Raw genomic sequence first — 20,321 nt, 5'->3', positions numbered from 1 at the left:
AGTTGGTGGTGGGGCCAGGATTTAGATTCCCGAGTCCAGAGCACAGGTGCTTAACAGATGCTACTTTGCCCCCATAGCTTATACCTAAGTAGTCATTGTGCAGTATATCAAGAAATCTACAGTAAAGGCTGTTGGCCTTTGTGGCCTCTTCAGCCATTGTGACTAAGAGGCATTATTGTACTCTAAAATGAATAAACAACTCTTGCAAATTTGCTCAGTAGGTTAAGGTGACATGTGGAGCTATCATTGTGAATCATCTAAGAAGCACAGGGAGAATTAAGATAATGGTAAAGCACACCTGCCAAATGCTGAAAAGAAGATAAGCAGCCCTCAGGAACCCGTGACCTGCAACACTGGGCAGTGTGATCACTGAACTCCAAGGACCAAGCCTCCTGAGCTTGGCTGGCAGCTGTGATTCAAGGCGGGGTCAGGTGCCAAGATGTGCTGTTTCCTGCCTATTGCATTTTGAAGAGGCACATCAGCAAAGCTAAGCCTGATGGACCCTAAACACTGTTGTTATTTTTTTTTCCCCTGACAACAAAATTAAAACTGCACCTAGGGATTTATCCACCCTTTTGCTGATCTCGATGTGAACTGTGCACAGCACTGACTCTATCTCCCAGGGTGTTGCTTAAACTGTGGCTGAGCACAAATGGAAATCATCAAGTCTTGTTGAAGTCAGCACACAGAATTAATCTCTAAAAGTAATGAAAGAATTCATTTCACTCTGTAAGATAAATAAATGTGAAGTATGGTAAAGTCAGAGATGTTCAGCTCAGCTGCAGAGACATCTTGGGGAAAGGATATTGTGTTTTGGGGACACATTTTAATGCCCCTCTGATATCCTTATGTGATTATAAAGATGCTTTAGGTTTCTTTTTTAAAACATATTTAATATATGAGGTTTTGAACCTGCAACTATTTACCTTCAGTGCATTTTAACATTGGAAAGGTAAAAACGAAGTGTTTTGCCCCATTCCCTTTTTAGCTCTTGGATGCATAAATATATTATTTAAGTAAATATAAAATTAGGAACCATCTCAATATTTAAAGCCAACATGAAGTAATGCTCTCTGCTTTCCACCCCATCCTTAATTTTATTTTTACCTTGTCTCTGAACTTCATGCTTTGGTTTTTTTCTAAGTGTTGTTCATGAACCACCTGTTTGGAATCAGCAGTGCTTGCTTAAAAGTTATTCTGAAAGTCTGGGGTAGAGGAAGTCAGATCAAATAACATTTCTCCCCCAGTACCTAATGAAATGAACAAAAATGTTTCTTTTCAAAAGGCCAAAAATTATCAGCAGTAATCAAAATTGAAAAGTGGCTCTCAACCTTGTTTACCACACCTGCTTCCCAGAAAACAACTGAGGAATGTTCCAGTATCCTGAATTCACCTTGATTTGAAGAGAAGTCGCCGGAAGGATGAATAAGTGGGAAACTGTGAACTCAGGCGCTTCTTTCTGCACCACTGCAGACCCTGGCTGAGGACCAGCCCTTCTCCAAGGTCACTGCTGAGTTGGAGGAACGAACCAGAGCCCTTGGGTTAGGAAATTCCTGGCCCTTGCTGGGAAGATTGGCCCCAGTAAAGGACATTTGCAGGGACTCAGAAGAGAGTAGGCAGTCCAGGATCCCAGCAAGGACTGCAGGCAATTCCAGAGGGGCTCTTCTCCTTCCCACTCTCAAGTCTCAAGATACAGAAAAGTAAATAGAAAATGACATCCAGCCTCCAAGTTGTTGTCCACAGGGGTGATAACTAGTTTCCAGGGAAGAGAAGAAGGTCAGGAAGAACTACTGTAGATCAGGGAAACTGAAGAATTATGTAGAACTGCCCAACTGTAGCTTAAGCAAAATAAAAATATATGGCATGTCAACCTTGTAAATGTGTCACCGAGGAGGGGGTGGGGGCAGGAAGAGGGAGAGAGAGAGAGAGAGAGAGAGAGAGAAAGAAAGTACAGATGCAAAGGAAATAGTCCAGATAAAGACAAAAATTAAATTTAAAAAAAGGAAGAAAATTCCCCCAGATTGCCTTAGAGCTAAAAAACAAACAAACAAACAAAACCACCTTAATAAAAACAGGCTATCAGTAAAATAAGAACTCAAAGACAAAATGCTGAAACAACAGAAAGAGATAAAAGAGAAATTGCAGGGCTAAGGAAACCAATTGGAACCAAAATAATACTATTACAGATCTTAACAAATAGATTAGAAATCAAAGAACAGTCTAGACAGAACTAAGAAGTTAGTGGAATCGAAGACTTGGAATAATCACTATGAACACAGCAGAAAATTATAAAGAAATTAAAATGAGACCAAACACGGCGTTCATATCTAGATGGTACAAAATGCAGATAATTATTGTCCCTGAAATAGCATACTCAAAATAGAAGATAAAAATTTTTCTCAAATATAATGAAGGAAAATTTCCCTGAAGGTAAAAGAATGAAATCTGCTATTGAAAGAGTACACCATATACTCAGAAACTACTTAATATAAAACAATTGACATTGATTAAGGTATTTACCTTTAGGGATAAAGAAATCTTTCCTGAGGCATCCAAGCAGAAACAGCTAGCCACCCACAAGGGGGAAAGGTCAGGCTGGCCTCCTACCTTTCTGCAGAAGACAGGTGAGCAGTATCTACAGGTTTCTGCAGGAAAGAAAGTGGGACCCAACGTTATTATACTAAGCCAAGTTGTCATTTCAAGTGGCAAGGCAAAAGGCAGACATTTTTAAACACACAGCAAAAAACAAAACAAACAAAACAAAAAACCGAAGGAAAAAAAAAAGAAAGAAAAAAGGAAGATGGGAAGGAAGGAGGGAAGGAAGAAAGGAAGGAAGGAAGGAAGGAAGGTAAGGGAGGGAGGGAGGGAGGGAGGAAGGGAGGTAGGAAGGAAGGTAATACTCATTTTAAACACACACACACACCATACACTTTTTTTACTATAAAATCAAGCCATTCAAGAGGTGAAGCTAAATCACCTAATTTTTTCTATTAACTTTTCTTCTGAGATTGTCAAGAATTCAATTTTCAAATTTCAAAGGAAACCTCACCTACTTGAGAGCATGAGGAAGGAGGAGGATTGAGGAGTGAGAAATGGGAACCAAAGCATAAAAGTCAAACTTCATAAAGTTGACAATTTTGCATCAGATTAACCCTCCCTGTGCTCCATAGCCTCATTGATAACATGCAGATAATAATCCTTGCTTCACAGGGCTGTTGGGAGAACTAAAAGAGAAAAAAATATAGTGAGACTGGACCTCAGAACCTGATACATTCTAAGTGCTCAGTAATTTCAGTCTCTCATCCATTCCCATCCCTTGCCGTATACACTGTTGTCTAAGGTTTGGTTTTGTTCACTCAGGCTCACTTTATATTCTTATGCCACTGTACTTTTTCAGGTTCAGTAATTTTTGGCTTAAAGCTAAATGTTTGCTAGTAAAATGTTCTTAAATTTGCATGGGCTTTGGCATTAGAACTAGGCTTCAATCCTAGGTTGCCTCTCTCATACACGTAATGAGAATATCTGAAGAAGAAAGAGAGAAAGGAACAGAAGCAATATTTGAAGTAATAATGACTGAGAATTTCTCCAAATTAATGTCAGACAGAAAACCACAGATCCAGGAAACTCAGAAAACACCAAATAGGATAAATGCCCCTCCCTGCCCCCCACCAAACTACACCTAAACATATAATATTCAAATTGCAGCAAATCACAAAGAAGAAAATCTTGAAAGAATCCAGCAAAGGTAAGCATTATATCCAAGTTCTCCTCAAAGAACCAGGCAAGCAAGAAGAGAGAAGAGTGAAATACTTAAAGTATTGAGAGAAAAACAACAACAACAACCACCACAACAACCAAACAACCTATAAATCTGCATCTTTTAAAATTATCCTTCAAAAATGAAGGAAAAATACTTTCTTGGACAAATAAAAATTGAGGGAATTTTCAGTAAACCTCACTTTCAAGAAATATTAAATCAAGTTCTTTAGAGAGAAACAAAATAGTAGAGATCAGAAACTCAGATCTATGTAAAGAAGAGCATTAGAGAAGGAATGAGTAAAGGTAAAATAAAAAACTTTTTTCTTCTTAATTTATCTAAGAGATAACAGATTGAGGTAAAATAACAATATATTTGATGATTATAGCTTATGTATAAGTGAAATAAATGACAGCAATGATACATGGGATGAGAGAGAAGAATGAGGAATATTTTGTTACTACAAGGTATTTGCATTACTTGTGAAGTGGTATGGCGTTATTTGAAAGTGGACTTGGATTAAATTATAAATGTATACTGCAAACTCTAGGACAATGACTAAAAAAAGTAACATTGACATTAATTATAATTGATTAGGAAGGAGAGAAAATGGAATCATATAAAATGCAGAAAAAGATAAAAATAGGAACAAAGAACAACAACAACAAATAGAAAGTGGTGACAAATATGGTAGATATTCATCCAACTGGATCAATAATCACTAAATGTCAATGGTCTAAATACTATCAATTAAAAGACCGAGGTTGTCAGGGTGGATCAAAAAACAAGACAACTATATGTTGTCAACAAGAAAACTACTTTATTTTTAAAAAATTTTTTAAAGATTTTATTTATTTGAGAGAGAGAGCATGAGTGGGGGGGGGTGAAGAGGAGCAGAAGAGGAGGGAGAAGTTGACTCCCCACTGAGCAGGGAGCCTGACAGTGGGGCTCTATCCCAGGACCCTGCGATCATGGCCTGAGCCCAAGGCAGATGTTTGACTGAGCCACCCAGGCGCCCCCAAGAAACCTACTTTAAATATAAAGATATATGTAGATGAACGTAACTCTGCTCGGCCATCGGCTCCCATGCCCCATTAACATTCAGAAATTGCCAGATCTGTTTTGCTCATTGGTTCAAGGTCTCCAGCCCAAAGTATTAGAGTTCACTCTTTGAGTCCCCCTGCCTGCCAGTATTCTGGTTCAGTTCTCCCAAGACAGGCACTCTTCTGCTTTCCTAAACATCCATGTGTATAAATTACAGTCTTCCAGGAGCATTTCCCCCTCTGGTTACTCTTGGAATCTTAATTGCTCCCCATATCTCCCTTAATTGCTCCCCGTATCTCCCTTAATTGCTCTCCCATATCTCCATTAGAACACTAATGTTCTTGTGCAGTGGCCACTAGCTCTTTGAGCTGCTAGAAAGTGTTTTGTATCTTATAGGTGTGCACAGTGCTGGGTGGTATTCCTTGTTTTAGTTACTGGCTCCACTGTCTACCTGGTCATACAGGCTATAGTCCAACACTGCTGCTTTTACCATCTGTGATTTCACATCCAAGAACTTCAGAGGCAGAACAGATCTTATGGCACCACAGACAGTGACCTACTTTTAGCCCAACTTCATGGGATGACCTCATTAATTAGAGTTGATGGTTCTGCTATGATTCCTCTGGGAGGCTGTTCACAAATGATGTTAATTGTCAGATGTGTGCATCTCCTTAACCTGATTCTCTAGGGACCTGAATTCACCCCCTCTTAAAGCCTCTCTCTTCTTCACAGTCAGTTCATTAGCAAGTCTTGCTGATGCTACTTCTGAAATATCTCATACCTATGTCACACCTATGTCCCTTCCATTGCCTCAGAGGACCTCTTAACTTCTCGTAGCCTCCTGACTGGTTCTTTTTGCCTCTAAGCTCTTCCTTTTCTTGGCTGACCTCCTTTTTTTGGACAGATTTTCTTTTTACAAACCTTGTTGCTCTGATTATAAAATTTGATGGGCTGGTTTACAGGAAAGCCTATTTTTTTTTTTTTTTTGATATACACAACCATTCAGTGTCTACTGTGCCAGCCCCAGCATCTGTCGCTCTCTCGTGCACCCTTCAGCCTCTATGAGCATGTCCCCTTTCCCAGGAGGCCTCTCTCCTACTGTTCATGCTTTGTCAAAATACCCTTTCCTTCCTTTTCTACCCAAATAATTACTCATAGTTTCAAAGTCCCTCAAGAAGTTTGCTACTCTAGGGACGCCTGGGTGGCTCAGTTGGTTAAGCGTCTGCCTTCGGCTCAGGTTATCCCAGGGTTCTGGGATCGAGCCCTGAATTGAATCCGGCTCCCTGCTCAGCAGGGAGTCCCACTTCTCCCTCTCCCTCTGCCTCCCCACTCATGTTCTCTCTTGCTCGCTATGCTCTCTCTCTCTCTCTCTCATAAATAAATAAATAATCTTAAAAAAAAAAAAAGTTTGCTACTCTAACATGCCCAGGAAATCTAATTCAGGAGTTTCTTGGGGCCTGCCCTAGGCCTTGCCCCGCTCTTCTCCATATCCTCTTTGCTGAGGAAATGTCATCCATAACATGGCTTCAATTATTGACCTGCATACAATTCACACATTTATATCTCCCACACAGACTTTTCCTCTGAGTTCCAGACTCATATATCTAATCATCTAATTGATATTGCCTTTTTTTAATATTCAAGAGCCCTGTTAATCTTCATAAAATTATGATGTAAGCACTATTATTGTTCTCATTTTGAAAACTAGAAAACTGAGGCTCAGAAACGTGAAATGCATTGTGTAAGTTTGCACAACTAATTAATGTTTGATGGAATTTGAACCTAGGACTCTGTGCCCTTAAACTTTATATTTTTATCCAACATATCATTGCTGCCCCTTGAATATTTACATCAGGGAAACTGAGATAGCTTGTTTGAAATAATAATAATAGTGTTACTGTTAAGAAAGAAAAGGAACCAATTTATTTGAATAGAAATAAATCTATATTCTAGACAATTCAAAACCTTACACAATATAATAGAATCTTAGGGTTGGATGATATTTTGAAGTTCATTCAGCCCATCCATCTTTCTTTCCTACTTGTTTCGAGGACATGTTTGAATTCATAGTTGGTTTTTTATAAGAAGTGGTTTTATTTTTCATTTGAATGGATTAATATTGCTTTTTCTGAGCAATGAGGAGAGAAAATGAGCCACATTAATATTATTTCAGCTTCTGACTCCAGCTGTGTCTGACCTATCTCCATGATCTTTCTTTTGCAATTTGTGCATCACTAACTCTCCTCTATCTTTTTTTTTCTTTTTTAAACTCATTTGAGTTGGGGGTCTCTCACTTACCTGACATTTCCTTTTGGATGTCTCAAGCCATTTCAAATTAAACATGTTGAATACTAAAACTCGTTATTTTCTCTGCCAAACTGGCTCTTTCCTAGGGTTCCCTATCTTAGTGATTGGCACCACCACTGGTGCAGTTGTGCCAGGCAGAAACCTAGGTGTCATCCTAGACCCACCTCTCTCTCACTTCCCACATCTGCTGTCATCAGAGCCTGTCCTGAATACCTTCTACATAGCTCCTGACAGTCCTCCTCTCTCCATTTCGACTGCCACCACTTGCATCAGCCTCTGGCCTGGATCATTGAAGTAGCCCAGTAACTGATCTCTCCGCTTCTTGTTTCTTCTAATTTGTTCTCCAGAGTACAAAGTAATCTTTTTGACAAACAGATTCAATGGTCCCTCCTAGCTGAACATCCCGCAATGACTTCCCATTGCTCCTGGAAATCTTGAAGTCCTCTGATGTGGCCCTTGTGATGCTGCATGGTCCATCCTACTTTCAGTGCCTGATATGCATCATGCTCCCTCCTACTGTGGGACCTCAGAACATGCAGTTTCCTCTGCTTGCAACACTCGTTTCTTTCCTTTTCACCCAATTAACTAAGACTTAGGGTCCTGCTACAAAAACTCAAGGGGGGAGAAGGCCATTTCTTCTCCCCACATCCAGGAAGGTATATGATCTTAGCCTGGACAAGAAATAAATCTTGAGGAAATACTGCAAAAACACATAATGGATTATTGTTGGCTGGGCAGAGTTGGCTGGGCAGTGTCACGGTAGCAGGTATCCAGGGGTGGCCATCATCAGGGTCAGGTATTAGCTCCTTTAGCAGAATCTTGATTATGTCTGGCCTCCCTTGGTTCCTACCTTAGTCTGGTCCTCTAATATTTCTACCAGTTCTGTGAGCTATCTGATACTCTTGCAGGAGGTTATTTCTCTGCTTAACTTGGCCCGAGTCAGTTTCATTTTTATAACCAATAATCCTGATGAATAGTACAGTGTGATTCATTTATTAATGGCTATTTCATCTCCAGGAGAGGAAGTTCTGTGGCTATCTCACATATCATTGTATTTGAAGATGCCCTTCCGGTGCCTGGAATATAATTAGTACTTAATAAATATTTTTTAGATAAATAGATTCCTCTTGATATTTCAGTAGCACTTTGCACTGATTTTTGTATTGTAATCCTGGTTTTGCCTTTAAGAAGATATACTTTGTCCACTGATCCACTGATCAATTTTTTTTACTTTTTAAAATATTTTTTATTAACATATAACAGATCTGTGATTCATCAGTCTTACACAATTCACAGTGCTCACCATAGTACATACCCTCCCCAATGTCCATCACCCAGCCACCCCATCCATCTCACCCCCCCTCCACTCCAGCAACCCTCAGTTTGTTTCCTGAGATTAAGAGTCTCTTACGGATTGTCTCCTTCTCTGGTTTCATCTTGTTTCATTTTTCCCCTCCCTTCCCCTATGATCCTGTCTTGTTTCTCAAATTCCTCATATCAGTAAGATCATATGATACTTGTCTTTCTCTGATTGACTTATTTAGCTTAGCATCATACCCTCTAGTTCCATCCACGTCATTGCAAATGGCAAGATTTCATTTTTTGATGGCTGCATAATATTCCATTGTATATATACACACCACATCTTCTTTATCTATTCATCTGTTGATGGGCATCTAGGCTCTTTCCATAGTTTGGCTATTGTGGACATTGCTGCTATAGACATTGGGGTGCATGTGCCCCTTCAGATCACTATATTTGTATCTTTGGGGTAAATACCCAGTAGTGCAATTGCTGGTTCATAGAGTAGCTCTATTTTCAACTTTTTGAGGAACCTCCATACTGTTTTCCAGAGTGGCTGCACTAGCTTGCATTCCCACCAACAGTGTGGGAGGGTTCCCCTTTCTCCGCATCCTCGCCACCATCTGTCGTTTTCTGACTTCTTAATTTTAGCCATTCTGACTGGTGTGAGGTGGTATTTCATTGAGGTTTTGATTTGGATTTCCCTGATGCCAAGTGATGTTGAACACTTTTTCATGTATCTGTTGGCCATTTGGATGTCTTCTTTGGAGGAATGTCTGTTCACGTCTTCTGCCCATTTCTTGATTGGATTATTTGTTCTTTGGGTGTTGAGTTTGATAAGTTCTTTATAGATTTTGGATACTAGCCCTTATCTGTATGTCATTTGCAAGTATCTTCTCCCATTCTGTCGGTTGTCTTTTGGTTTTGTTGACTGTTTCTTTTGCTGTGCAAAAGCTTTTTATCTCGATGAGGTCCCAATAGTTCATTTTTGCTCTTGCTTCCCTTGCCTTCGGTGATGTTTCTAGGAAGAAGTTGCTGTGGCTGAGGTCGAAGAGGTTGCTGTCTGTATTCTCCTCAAGGATTTTGATGGATTCCTGTCTCACATTTAGGTCTTTCAGCCATTTTGAGTCTATTTTTGTGTGTGGTGTAAGGAAATGGTTCAGTTTCATTCTTCTGCATGTGGCTGTCCAATTTTCCCAACACCATTTGTTGAAGAGACTGTCTTTTTTCCATTGGACATTGTTTCCTGCTTTGTCGAAGATTAGTTGACCATAGAGTTGAGGGTCCATTTCTGGGCTCTCTATTCTGTTCCATTGATCTATGTGTCTGTTTTTGTGCCAGTACCATACTGTCTTGATGATGACAGCTTTGTAATAGAGCTTGAAGTCCAGAATTGTGATGCCACTAGAATTGCTCTGGCTATTCGGGGTCTTTTCTGGTTCCATACAAATTTTAGGATTATTTGTTCCATTTCTTTGAAAAAAGTGGATGGTATTTTGATAGGGATTGCATTAAATTGTAGATTGCTCTAGATAGCATAGACATTTCCACAATATTTGTTCTTCCAATCCATGAGCATGGAATGTTTTTCCATTTCTTTGTGTCTTCCTCAATTTCTTTCATGAGTATTCTATAGTTTTCTGAGTACAGATCCTTTGCCTCTTTGGTTAGATTTATTCCTAGGTATCTTACGGTTTTGGGTGCAATTGTAAATGGGATCGACTCCTTAATTTCTCTTTCTTCTGTCTAGTTGTTGGTGTATAGAAATGCAACTCATTTCTGTGCCTTGATTTTTTTTTTAAGATTTTATTTATTTATTTGAGAGAGAGAATGAGAAAGAGAGCACAAGGTGGGGAGGAACGGGAGACTCTCCGCTGAGCAGGGAGCCCGATGCGGGACTCGATCCCGGGACTCCAGGATCATGACCTGAGCCGAAGGCAGTCGCTTAACCAACTGAGCCACCCAGGTGCCCTCTGTATGTTGATTTTATATCCTGCCACTTTACTGAATTCCTGTATGAGTTCTAGGAGTTTTGGGGTGGAGTCTTTTGGGTTTTCCACATAAAGTATCATATCATCTGCAAAAAGTGAGAGTTTGACTTCTTTGCCGATTCGGATGCCTTTTATTTCTTTTTGTTGTCTGATTGCTGAGGCTAGGACATCTAGTACTATGTTGAATAGCAGTGGTGATAGTGGACATCCCTGCCGTGTTCCTGACCTTAGGGGGAAAGCTCTCAGTTTTTCCGCATTGAGAATGATATTCGCTGTGGGTTTTTCATAGATGGCTTTTATGATATTGAGGTATATACCCTCTATCCCTACACTCTGAAGAGTTTTAATCAAGAAAGGATGCTGTACTTTGTCAAATGCTTTTCCTGCATCTATTGAGAGTATCATATGGTTCTTGTTCTTTCTTATATTAATGTATTGTATCACATTGATTGATTTTCGGATGTTGAACCAAGCTTGCAGCCCATCAGTTTTTGAGGAATAAACCAAAACTGAATTCTTGGGATAAATCCTTTTCTTAATTTATTTTTTTTATTTAAATTCAATTAGTCAACATATAGTACATCATTAGTTTTCAGTGTAGTGTTCAGTGATTCATTAGTTGTATATAACACCCAGTGCTCTTGGGATAAATCCTATGTAGTCATGATGTTTTTATCATTTTATATAATATGTGCTGTGATTTGCTAGAATTTTGTTCAGAATTTTTATATTATAAGGGACAGTGGTGGTCTGTAATTGTGTTTTCTTATGTCTTTGGTATCAGGGTACTCCTTCCCTCATAGAATGTTTTAGGAAGTATTCCCCACCTCTTCTATTTTCTGAAACGGTTTGTGTAGAATTGGTATTATTTCTTCCTTACATGTTTGATAGAATTCACCAGTGAGGCCATATAGAGCTGAGGTTTTCTATGGTGAGGTTTTTAAACTTCAAATTCAATTTCCTTAATAGAAATAGGGTCACTCATGTTATTTACTTGGTATTGTGTGAGTTTTTGGAGTATGTGTCTTGTAAGGAATTTGTCCATTTCATCTAAGTTGTTGAATTTATGGCATGGCATTGTTCATAATACTCTTTTTTTAAGAAAAGATTTATGTATTTTTTTTGGAGAGAGAGCGAGAGCATGTGCAAGTGGGGAGAGGGGCAGAGGGAGAGGGAAAGAATCTCAGGCAGACTCCCCCCTGAGCATGGAGCCTGACGTGGGGCTTGATCCCATGAGATCATGACCTGAGCCAAAATCACGAGTCTGACGCTTAACCACTGAACCACCCAGGTGCCCCTGTTCATAACACTTATTTTCATTTTAATGTCTATAGGATCTGTAGTGATATCATCTCTTTCATTCCTAATGTTGGTAAACTGTGATCTCTCTATATATTTTTTTTCCATCAGTCTGGCTTGAAATTTCTAATTTACTATTTTTTTTCTTTTCAAGAAAGCCAATTGTTAATTTCACTGATTTCTTTTTCTGTAGTATCTTCCTTCTGAGTACTGCTTTAACTGAATTCCACAAATTTTGATGTGTTTTGTTTTCTACTTTCAGTTGAAAATATTTTCTAATTTTCTTGTGATTTCTTTTTTGGCCCATGAGATATCTAGAAATGTGCTGCTTAATATACAACTTGTTGAGTATCTTCCAATATTTTTTTCTATTATTGACATCAATTTGACTCCACCATGGTTAGAGAATATATTTTGTATGATTTTAGTTCCATTAAATTTGAGATTTATTTTATCTGTGGTCTGTCTTAGTGAATGTTCCACATGCATTTGAAAAGAATGTGTCTTTTGGTGTCATTGTGTGACATGTTCTATAAATATCAAATACATTAAGTAGATTGGTAGTGTTATTTGATCTCCTGTGTATTACTAATTTTCCTGCTGCTTGTTTCTATCAACTACTGACAAAGGAGTGCTGAAGTCTCCAGCTATAATTATATATTTATCTATTTTTCCTTTCATTTCTATGAAATTTTCTTCATGTATTTGAAGCTCTTATTAGGTACACATATATTTATCATTATCAAATGTCTCTCTTTGTTCCAGGTAATATTCCTTGTTCTGAAATTCACTTTGTCTAAAAATATTGTTTTTTGCCTTGTATACCATTTCCATTCTTTTACTTTCAGTCTATCTGTGTCTTTATATTTACAGTATGTTATAGTATATCTGAATTCTGATGTCGCATATTGATAAGTGTCCCTCAGGTCACTGATATTCTGTTTATTTCAGTATTTTTCTCTCTGTGCTGTTCATTCAGGACAGCCTCTAGCACTGTGTCTCAAATTTACTAATCTTTTATTCTATAGTATTTAAGCTGTTGCTAGTCTCATTCATTGTATTTTTCATTTCAGATATTGTATTCTTATTGTCCAGAAGTTCCATGGCTCATTTTTATATCTTTCCTTCCTCTCCTAACCATTCTTATGTTTTTCTCTACCTTCTTCAATATTTGGAACAAGTTTATGATAACTTTTTAAGATATCCTTGTCTGCTAATTTCATTATCTCCATCACTCCTGGCTCTATTTATTGATTGATTTTTCTCTGGCTATGGATTTTATTTTCCTGCTCCTTCTCATTCTTGGTAATTTTTTTTAGTATTGAATTCTGAACATTGTGTTATTAACTTTTTTAGATGATGCATTTTGTTGTATGCCTTACATAGTCTTGGACTTTTATTCTTTTCTTTTTTTTTTAAAGATTTTATTTATTTGACAGAGAGAGACACAGCGAGAGAGGGAACACAAGCAGGGGGAGTGGGAGAAGGAGAAGCAGGCTCCCCACAGAGCAGGGAGCCCCATGTGGGGCTCGATCCCAGGACCCTGGGATCATGACCTGAGCCGAAGACAGATGCTTAACGACTGAGCCACCCAGGCGCCCCTTGGACTTTTATTCTGATGTGTAGTAAAATTACTTGAAATTAGTTGGATTGTTTCAAGGTTTGCTTTCAAGCTTTATTAGGATGGATCCAGAGTAGCTCTACTATCAAGAGGGCAATACTCTTCTCAAGTCAGTACCCAATGTCTTTTGTAGTTTGAGTTCTTTTCACTCTGGTCAGTAGGAGAATGAACTATTCCCAGCCTTGAGTGAGCTGCAGGCACTGTTTGGTGTACAGCTTTCCTGGGCTTCTTTCTGTGGCCTCAGGTAGTTTTCCTTCACACAGGCACAGATCATTTTCCAGGTGAAGATTTCAGAGCTCTCTGTATTAGCTCTCTCCTCTCAGAGGGAATGTCTAGCTGTCTTGGCTTCTTCAAACTTCAATCTCTATCTTCCCAATTCAGTGAGACTACTATACTCTGGGTTATCACTTCCTGTACTAGTAATTTCTTCCAGGCAGAAAACTGGGGCAATTATAGGGCTCACCTCATTTATTTCCCTTCTCTCAGGGATCACAGTCCTACATTACCTGTTGTCCAGTGTCTGAAAACTTCATACATTTTTTTCCTGATTTTCAATTTAAGGCGCAAAAGTAAATCCAGTGTCTGTTACTTCATCATGGTCAGAAGTGGCATTATATACACATTAGCTTTCCATACTTAATCCCTTAACTCTCTGGACACACAAATGTGCAATTTTTGTGGTCTGGAATTAAATGGACAAGGAAATATATGACTGCCATAATTTGGAAGAACCAGGATGGGAAATGTTTTCAATTTAATATTGAAGATAACTCATGTGACCACAACAGTGATGGGAAATTATTTTAGCCTGAATGTAGTACTCTTATTTCTTATCTATGATTGTGGATGTGTATTAGAATGGTTTAGTAATGTTGAGTGTAGTGTGAGGGCTCTATTTCAATGTAGGAAGACTCCTGAAGGCTGATAGGAAAGGAGAAAGAAGGCTCTGGTGTTGACTTCCTTTGTTTCTGGGAATGAACCAATGTTGCTACTATCAGATTTGCTTAGAAGGATGATGAGAGCAGAAGTGGTAGGAGATCTTACCCTTGGTCTACTTTCAGTGGGACTGAGGGTTGGGAAAGGACAGGAAGGGAATGAGCTATTTCCTTGACTTTCTTTATTTTTAATTAGATGAACTTCCTTCTTACATTGAGACTTGGCACCTGACACAAAGAATGCCAGGACTAATGGATGCATGGATAGGAAAAAGAAACATTAATAATGTCTTCTTTCCCCCATCCAAGTACTAACCAGGCCCGACCCTGCTTAGCTTCCGAGATCAGACGAGATCGGGTGCGTTCAGGGTGGTATGGCTGTAGACAATGTCTTCTTTCTCATCAGGAATCTCAAGATGCCTTATAACGGCAACTACCAGGCTCTAGTTGCTAAATACTGGGTTTGCAGCTTTTTATTATAATCATCTAATTTTAGCTTCAGAGCATATTTTAATTGGATGGTTTTGACTTATTTGGAGTTGTCAGAATCCGTATAACATAGTAGAATAACCTTAGGGATTTTGAAATGTGTGTCTCAAAATAGAGCTGGGAAAAAAAAAGAGGAATAGAATGTGTGTTGGTTTTAAAAATCCACTTGGAGCAAGGGAAATTTATGGCTTGGGTTGCTTTATGGACTCTCCCGACATCACTGCTGATTCTGCACTTTGGGAGACAGGTTGTCATTTCCCTACTGCCAGGTTGTTCATTTTAAATGATCTGTTCAGAACAAAATATTCTCTATTAAGAAAACTTTGGGCTAAATTCTTTTACCAAAACAGTTTCCATGTCATACTAAAAGATGAAATTTGCCACATCAATGGTATTTTAGGGAAACCAGCTACAATTGATAATGAAGTGCCCTAAATACTTGAAAAGTTAAGAGAGTTGCAATTCATGAGAAAGCTGTTCATCTCCAGCTTTGTAATATTTTGAAATAGGGCCATCTAGTGGAAATGTAGGCCATCCCCTAACTATGAAACCATGAGTGCATCCTCTAAGACCTTACATTCAGGTTTTTAAAATATCTGTTTTATTGCTTCTAAATCCAAATAACCTGTCCCTGATATAAATAGTCTGCTCAGAAATAAATACATTTCCCCTCAAGTTCTTGCACTGATTGATAATATCATAATCTGTCAATACACATTCAATTAGGTTTCTGAAAGTTCTAAGTTGTTTACTTTTTTCCCTCTTCCTATGAAAAACAGCTCTTTCTAGTCTGCTTCCTCTCACACTACCACCCCCTCCACCATGAAATCTTATTGAAGAATTAATATATATAGGTGAAACAATCTGAGAATTATACAAGACAGTGTATGATATAGGATCAAGATGTTTGTTACGAATGTATATGACCCATCAAACACATTGTTGAAATTGTGTGATGTCAAAGTGTGTTTTCTTGGACTGGTTGGAGACAAAAGGCCTCTAAGGAAAGATATATATAAATTTCCCATGGAGGATTTGTTCACCAGACCGGAGGGTTTGTTTACCAAATTCATTTTGTTCTCTTCCTGGAAACATAGCTAAATCACATTTCTCAGTACGTGCCCCACCTGCAGTTAGGTGGGGCCATGTGGTTGAGTTTTGGCAAATGGAATGTGGATGGAAGAGGTATATACTCTTTCCAGTTCTGGCTCCTAAAATGTCCTGCATCACGTTCCATGTTTCTTTTATCTCCCCTCCTTACCCTCCATCCAGTGGATGTCATTGCCCAGGCAGACTAAGAAGCCTTTATCAGCCCGGGTCCTTTGATGCCTGTGTAGAGCCTACCCCTGCTCTCTAATCCCCACAACCTGCCACAGACTGTGACGTGGACACAAAAGATGTTTTCAATACTTTATGCCGTTGAGATTTGAGGATTGTTTGTTCATTACCCTGATGAGCACAGGAGAGAAGAAACAACTGGAAGAAAGGAAAGAAGACAATGTGAGAGAAAGGCAATAAGGTCCAAATTTCCTTCGGACACATTTGTGAGCATTCTGACTCTTCTCCAGCTTTCAGAGTAAGCACGTGGTTGATACACTCTGAAAACATCTAGCAGTACCGCAGAACGCAGAACCACAGAATGCTTCCTGACAGGGTTTGAGCTTATGGGGTCAGGAAGGCGGGCTGTGGATGGAGATGATGAAGTTTGGATGGAGATCCTCCCCACTGCTTGAGACGTGGTGAACTTGGCATGAAGCGATTACATATGGGAAACTGGGGAACAGGGCTTGTCAGCTTTAGCCGGCAGACATTTACTAATGTTACCATACATCGTTTTCTGCTAATTAAACTTTTCAGTTAACTCTATTCCAGGATGTTCTGCAAGATATGATTGACATGTGCCATGTCCATATAATAGGTATTCCAGGTATATTCAGGCTAGGCAGGGTGGGATTTTAGCAAAATTGTTCATCTGGGCCATTTGTGGAAGCAATACATGGCACAGGTTTAATACAGAAGGAGACCTTTAAAGTGGGCAAATGAAACAGAAATCATTGGACCACGGAGGTCAAAGTTTTGCAGAGGATGTAGGACTTGAGCTAAAATGTTGACGGGCAGAGAGGAAGGAGGCAAGTAAGACTGGTGGCAGAAGGTGAAGAGAGACGAGTGAATAAGGAGATATTGTTGGGGGGTAGAAAGGTGATTGTTCCTATAATGTAGGACCGAGGTAGAGGAAGAGGATGAAATTCGGCAGCATAGACAAGATGAAGGCTTTTAAGAGCCTTGAAAACCATCATGGGGATTTGAATTTGAAGCTATAGTCCAGAGCTCCCAGGCCAATCAAATATGATTAATTAGACAAGCTGGACTTACCCAAACATTTTTTTCCGGTACGTGTCATCACTCAATTTCCCCCATGGCACGCTCACGGGCATTTCAGGCTGAGAGAGGATCTGACTGAACACACGGCTCCTAAATCTAAACATTCAGGGATAATGAAAAGTATTAGCCTATCCTCTTTACCCCTGCTCCTCGTCTGCTCGATGACACTGTCCCATCTCTCTAGATGCAGTTCTGTTGAATTCTGTACTTCAGAGCCTCCCCTGAAGCTCCACCCAGGTAGCTGATCACTCCGTCCTTTGTGCAGCCATGGAACCAGACACATGCCTTTACTATCTTCTGCTTATTCCGAGTATTTGTTACTTACCCGGTTCCCGCGCTAAACAATGGACCCCTTGAAAGCAGGGGCTGTATCTCCCTGAACTCTGTATCCCTGACACTGAGGGCAAGGCCTACCATCTGGTAGGTACTCAAAATTAATACGTGGTAAATGCACAGATGGATGAATGAATGACAGGTAGATAGATTTACTTTACCAAGGCTGGAGACTTCATTCACACATTTGCCACAGCCATTGTGTACACATATTTGTCTAAATAACTGCCTTCCTTTATTAGATTGTAAGTCTCCTTGAGTCTTGCTCATAAATTTATTCTCCGTGCAGTTTAGTGTCTGCCATATATAAAACGCTAAGTAAAATATTTGCTGAATGAATGGATGCATGGATGGTTCCTGCTGTAAACACTTACAAATTACCAAGATTTGGTGGTGTTATATTTTGGAAGGAATTTGATACATGAAAAAAAAATATTATTATAAATAAACAGTTGCTAGAAGACTGCTTACATATTCACATATGGTAAGACACAAACTTGAAGAAGTAAGACACAAACTTGAAAGTGGAGCATATTTAGAATATTATTATGACATATTACTTGAAGTAACCAAATTACAGAAAACTTTGCACCTGGCCACGTGAATATTTTGGGTTTTGATATTGAAGCCTTTTCTCCCTATATAAGATAAACCAAGTTGATCCCATTGTAATTAGTCTCTTGCTTTTCTGAGCAGTTCTTGTGAATAAATAGGCCAATAAAAGTAAGCCATTGTTTCAAGTAGTAGGCTTGAGGTTATATGGGCCAGTGAGGAACTGACCTCCATCTGATAGAAGTAGGTATGCTGAGCCCAGCCATGGTAGGGACTATTGAAGGAAGGTACATCTCATTAGTTCAAATGATATATAATAATAATACTCTTCTGGATTATGACCACTGCATCATCATGCTAATGAAATGCATGAGTACAGAAAAGAGAACAAAAAGCCATTCAGATGTTCCCATCACTCATGTCTTTACAGATACCCATGAATACACCAAAGCAGGTGTGTGAAGATCAAAGATAATTTATGAACAGCAAAAAATAAAATATTATTTCAAAAAATACAAACAGGGCACTTGGGTGGCTCACTTGGTTAAGCGTCTGAATCTTGGTTTCAGCTCAGGTCATGATCTCAGGGTCATGAGATCAAGCCTGATGCTGGGCTCCACGGTGGGCGTGGAGTCTGCTTAAGATTCTCTCTCTCCCTTTGCTCCCCCCTTGCATGTGCGTATGCTCTCTCTCTCTCAAAAAAAAAAACACACACACAAAAAAACAAACATAAGACAACTGCACTTTCATAATAATGAAGGGTTTTAATGTTAATTAAAACTTTTTTAATTCATTAAAAAATTTTAAAGTAATACTTTTCCCTTTTACTACCAGTAAGGACTGTAAGACTCTTATGTCAGATCTATTAAGTAAAAAGTAAAGGTAAAATTTATCAATTATTATATAAATTTGCATTATTATCAGCTGGGATGATTCAGATTCCACCTCCCTCCCTCCCAAAGCCATGTCTTTTATTCAAGGAAACCAGCTACAATTAATTGAGGAAAAAAAGACAAAACTGGTTGCTTCTTAGAGGATGAAGGAAAAGGAAACAAAAGGGAGGAAATAAAAATTGTCTTTCTGGGGAGACTTCAGAAAATTTTAGGCTTTAACACTTTGCCCCAATGTGTTGTGAGATGTATAATTTATGAAATAAAATTTACTAGGCTGAAATTATGGAATGAACTCTTACATTTAGGAATATTAAGATGTATAAAAAGTTAATTGTCAATCTAGTCCCCAAAAGGCAGTGCAGATGTTCTTGCAGATGTTCTTATGAAGACATGCTCACTGTTCTTTCTTTAGCTTATTCCCTGTTGGTCATTCATAACTTTACAAAAAAGAAATAAACCTGTATTTTCTTTATAATTTTAAGTAATGTAAGAATCCCTTTCAACGGAGGGAAAACAAATTCTTGCATATTCCTTGAATAAAGTAATTTTCATTATAACTTTACTTAAATATTTATAAACACAAATTACATATAAATTCATTGTTTATATTCTACTTCATCTATAGAACTGAAATTAATTTACAAATTATGTGCAAACAAAATTATAACGATAAAAAATTCAAATAATGGATATGTTTTAACAAAACAAAAAACAATGATGTGATAAATAGTGGAAAGATGCATTTTGGGGTTTTCTGCTTCATAGTTTGTTACCTTGATTTTGAACACGCTAGAATGTTATTTGAGTCATTGAACATTGTTTTTATCTTTCCTTTTAAATAATGATATTAATTTCAAACCAGTTAATTGTTTTATTGGGCTGATTTGCTTAACAGCAGCTTACAAAATGCAATAGAAACAAAATATTCTAAGAATAAAGAGATATAACGAAAACTTCTTCATTTTACCTGTTTATTACCTCACCAAATCAACTGTTGCTAGTCAATATATACAAAGATGGAATCTGTGCTGTGAGGTGCTGTGTCTGTGAGGTGGCTCCGTTCACCACTGCCCTACTTCTGAATGACTGAGAAACTTTTATTCATGCAGTGTGCCATAACATCACATGGCCTCCACTTGGCTCCACACAATTGTAAACACACATGCAAATTTGGGTATTTGGTTATAAGGTGGTTGATCTAGAATATGCTTCCACGAAATTTTTTAAATTATTGTTGAAATGAAAACACAAAATTTAGAAATTCTTGTAGAGAACTGGAGGGCACCTTCTTCGATGCGGAGTTAATGATTTTAATCAATTGTTCTTTCTAGAGTGTCTGTTTGGCATCACTTGCCGCCGAAAGTGCGGGGATCCAACTAGAAGTAAAAATTCGAGCAAATGGACATTGTCTTGGAC

At 38.5% G+C, this 20,321-nt stretch overlaps 1 long non-coding RNA gene across 1 annotated transcript in view; it reads left to right on the top strand.

Moving 5' to 3' along the window:
* Positions 1 to 20,321, top strand: part of LOC118518301 (uncharacterized) — a 193,112-nt gene extending 172,791 nt beyond the window's left edge. The window contains exon 7 of the long non-coding RNA XR_013443974.1: positions 20,237 to 20,321. This is a non-coding gene — a long non-coding RNA (uncharacterized LOC118518301). The remainder of the gene's footprint in view (positions 1 to 20,236) is intronic.

This window comes from Halichoerus grypus, chromosome 14 (assembly GCF_964656455.1).
Source record: "Halichoerus grypus chromosome 14, mHalGry1.hap1.1, whole genome shotgun sequence".
NCBI classification, from domain to species: domain Eukaryota; kingdom Metazoa; phylum Chordata; class Mammalia; order Carnivora; family Phocidae; genus Halichoerus; species Halichoerus grypus.
Note: the sequence above shows the minus strand (reverse complement) of the source record. Positions and strands in the feature narration are given on the sequence as shown.